Below are 4,788 nucleotides of genomic sequence, written 5' to 3' on the forward strand. Positions count from 1 at the left end.
AAATACAGCTCCTAATAAAGATTATCGGATAATAGTAACAAAATCAATAAAAAGTACATATCAATGAATATAAAGCTTACTTAGCTAACAATTTGCATATAAGAGTGAATAGACTATTGCATTTTCTTTTTGTCATCATCATGGCACAATGTAATACTATATGTAATATTTATAGCACAATACGGTATGTTATAAATAATATATGTTAGGGTGGAGCCACACATTCATCAAGTATGTAGTGTGGGCAGTCAGTTTACACAAGCACAAAGCTACAGTGCATGTATGGGGCACTGTGGTCACTCTGCAGTGCATGCATGGATTATACAAGTCCTGCTAATCCTTTGATGTGTGGCTTCCTTATGATATATATATATATGTATATATACAGGCAAAAAAAACTGCAGACGAATTGAGAATAAAGTATCTTATTAACATCCTTTTCCCACATTTTACCTGATACTCGCTCAAAAATTAACTTTAATAAAAATTCTCCCTATAGACCACCCAGTGAGAATTGCTTGTGTGGGAAGACAATTACGATTGCAAGGCATGGTTTAGGATAAAATTAATTCCAGCCGCCGCCATTTCAGTTGGCAAGTTTCAATGGAGAACAAACAGGCCAACACAAAAACAAAACCGATATTAAGAATTCTGGAGCAAATTCGACCAAATCTTTAACTGGAGAAGCTTAATGGTAGCTATTTTTTCTTATTAGAAGCAATTTTTAACTTTTGATAGAGCTACAGCAGGTAAGTGAGGCACTTTTGTGCCTCCATTGACTTCCTTAACAAACTTGCCAACCAAAATAGCAGCCAATTATAGCATGTGGGTGGATACCGTATATAAATTCATAGTTTTGCACTTCTCACTCTGGGTCGTCTCTTTGGGTGGTTTGTAAGCAATTTAAAATAGTACTATAATAAAAAAATTGCATGCTAATGACACAAAAACACATAGTAAAAATATATTAAGCTAATATTATAGTAAAAATAAAGAAATACTAAGGGAATATCAACAAAATCATCACTTCATAGCAGTTATACTAACTATATAGATTAGTTTTTAATGACATGCAATAAAACATGCAAAAAATTCCAGCATACCTGTGGTACTAGAAATATCAAGAACACACAGAAAATCAAAATCAAGTAATACAACCTCTTTGCCATCAAAGGCATCTCTGCTCACTACTTCACCAATATCAGGAGCATTAGCTGTATCTTCTGTCAAACGTACTGGCAAATTGCTGACCTTTTCCCATGAAAGATCATTCCACTATAGAATTTCAACTGATTTCATCCATTCAGTTTCAACTAATGGAGTTCCTTTTCTATTCCATACTGCACTGCGACCTAAACTAGCTGACTGCTTTCCTTTTCCTCGAGGTCCCGCAGGACAATGAAATTCCTTTAGAGGCGGTTGATGCTGATAATTATACTTCATAGAATCATTAACTGCAGATGAAAAGGATGAACTATCAGCCTTTATGCCATGGCATTCCCATGTTAATGAAGGATCAACATCAACAAAGAGTCCACTCTCTGACGTTTCTACGTGACCATTCTCTGATTTCAGATATATGGTGTGAGGAAAGAAGCTAAAAACTGTGGACAAAAGATTTACGTTGACTTGTGGTTGTTTCAGTTTCACAGTAGTAGATCTACTTACTTCGGTAATAGTATGTATATATGTTGTCTCGCATCATTCACGGTGGAAGCAAATGGAAATAACAAGATGGGAATGTAGATACGCCGTATAATGTGAAGCTGCTCTTTCTCGAGCGTCTTTCTTTCAACCATAGATTTAAGCACCAACACACGTGTGAGCTTGTATGCATGCACCGTTTATCATTCCGCCATCAGCTAGTAAACTGCGAAGTGCAATTTTGCAAACCCATATTTTGCTAGGTCAAACAATGAGTGAATTTTGTAATTCCTCACTCCTTTCCATTGTCAGGAATCAAATGGCCACTTATTACACTGATTCTGGTAACTTGCAACTTTGTTAAAGAAGAGCTGTGCTGTCAATGAATAGTAAATGCAGAAATCGATTAGTTGCTCTGTATTATATTTAGTATCTAGATGCATGAAATGGAATTTATAATTTCAAATAGATAGTTGTGCATACAGTGGTGTCCTATATCGGTAATTTTGCTTTGGTTCTGTGTAATACATTTCCTGCCATTCACTAAAGCTAGGAATGTTATTATAAAAAGTCATTTTCATGATTTCAGTACCATGAGCCATGCCTTGTGATTGATTGTGTGTTAGCCTGTCATCTTACTTATTTCCATTGCTTCCTAAATTGTGAAAAAATGAAATAAAATTCCTAATTATTCATACATAAATCCTTACCTTCATTCTTTTCTTGACTGTTAAAACTCTATAAGTCACTGTATTTATAGTTATTACTGTCATCTTCTCCATTGCTTAATAGCAAATCACTGGTGGTTATAAGGGTTTGCTTACTACATTTTCCTGAACATTTTTAGAACAATCAAACTGATAAATAAAATAACCTTACAAACCTGTAGCCTTACAAACCCATATCAAGGGCACTTATTTTTGATGGCACTGTTTCATAAATGTCATGTTCTGTATGTACAGATAGTAAATAATATCTTCAGATACTGCAACTTATTTTTGCTCCACTAACTCAGAATCAATATCATTTTTTTGCGGTGTGGTGTTTTTCTGCCAGATGACTTATTGTTTTTACATCAATTCTGTTGTTGTAGTAGAGTCACATTTGGTTTCTGGACTTGCTCAATGGTCTGTCCAATCATTAGCCAACAAGCCATTACATGGTAAAAGAGTTTTTTGGAAGCACTCAAGCTTTCTTCCATAGGAACGAGAGTTACAACATATGGCTTTGATCCATCTGCACTTCTAACAATCCAGCATCTAGTGTCAACTAAACTAACGAACTTCGTCACTGATTCATTTGCGAGGCCAATCTAAGTATTTTCTTTTAAACTCACAGACTGAGTGGCATGAATGCTGTGATCATCTGCCTCTTCTGATTCACCAATTTTGACACATTGAATTCTAGATAGTTCCTTCTAGCTCTTTCAACTATTTCTTTTAGTTCAATGACTCCTCAATTTTGGTATTAGAATAGGGTCCCTTCTATAGCAAGAATGCTCATGTGAAACTTCTAGTGAACTGCACTCATCAATTCCACATATAATCTCACAATTATAGTAAGAGCACAATTAAAATAAAGATACACAGACCATAGCTAGCGGTACCAGCTTCCAAATATATGCAGACTATGTAGCACTGCATTGATTGACTCAGATGCGTTGTTGGTAATGCCATTATGGGGGTTGGGCAACCCAGCAGATTTTAACCACCAAATTGATGAATGAACCTTTAAGGTGAGAATTAGCCTTTTCTCAAAGTAATTCAATATGACATTGTGTCAATTGAAAAGGGACCATGTCTTTAGAACACTCCACAATGCATCAAAATCCTTTTCCAACGGTACATTTATCAATTGCTTAAATGCATTAGCAAAGTAGCCAATTTCAGTAGCAGTGGAATTTGCTTTACTTGTAAGATAAAAATGAAGGTTTCCTGTAATGTGGTTCCAGCAAAAAACATGGTATTCTGACAAAAAGCACTCTAAATGAAATTCTTGGTCAGTCACAATAATGACTGCTTTAGCCGCCAGTAATGCAAGTTGTTTGCAATCACTCTTCATAAAATCAATGTCACCATCCTGAACGAACTAATTAGGCAATAGAAACTACTGGGTTTTGCTTGAAGAAAAAGTGACGAAATGAATATGTATAGACAGATAAAAAAACTGCAACATTAAAAACAGCATCATAGTGAAAGCAAATGGGAGTTGGATTTAAGCGTAGCAAATTTTCCAAAACATCCATTAGTGGTTAATGAATCATGTGAAGAAGTATTTTTCGATGCAATCTAAAATAAGAAGTAAATTCTACACTGTCACCTTTCCAATATGTTGTGAATAATTGGTATCATAGTTTATATATATTACACATCAGATCATGGATGATACGAAACTGTCTTGAAACTTGTTTCCGGAGGTTAGAAACCCGCGTTAAAGCCCTTGGTACACTAATAGCATGTCTTGGTCCACCTGTACTATCATTAACCAGACTTTTTGCGGATGCATCATTGCTTGCTACTATCTATATAAGTTAAGGCATGTACTACAAAACAAGTAGCTATAATGATACCTTTTTGTAACATGAGGTGCACACCTGGTTTTATATTCTTTTTACGACTGTGATGTCTGAAATTTTTTAAGATTGTATTATCACCCAGAGAAAGTAAGAGCCTACTCCCCAGTACTCATGATTTCAAAAATAATTGTCTCCTTTTTTATTATGCTCTGTATCAATAACATTACTTTTCTTATATATACAATGTTGATTTTGTGGATGCTACAATTGGCGGGTTGTTTTAAAAATTAAAACACCATTTAATAAAAAATTGAGACATGATAAAGCTGGTTTAATTCAGGACCTCAAATTTCCGTTGCTTCAATTTTGGCTGTACTTATTTTTGTGATTTAACAATACATTAATTAGTTGATATTAATAAAATCGATGTATTACGATTTAAGCTTAGCACAGCAAATAAACCAGTTATATGGTAGATCATAATTACAGGAATACTTCACTGTTTCAGCTAATAAAATTCATAGCATACCTTAACTGTCTTCTTTTATGGTCCCATTCTCTTTCATCATCACCAAGGTCAAATAGAAACACTGATCCTCCTTTAGGTTGTTCCGGTGGTTCATTACTTA

The sequence above is a fragment of the Amphimedon queenslandica genome, unplaced genomic scaffold (assembly GCF_000090795.2).
Source record: "Amphimedon queenslandica unplaced genomic scaffold, v1.1 AMPQUscaffold_13459, whole genome shotgun sequence".
Taxonomy (NCBI): domain Eukaryota; kingdom Metazoa; phylum Porifera; class Demospongiae; order Haplosclerida; family Niphatidae; genus Amphimedon; species Amphimedon queenslandica.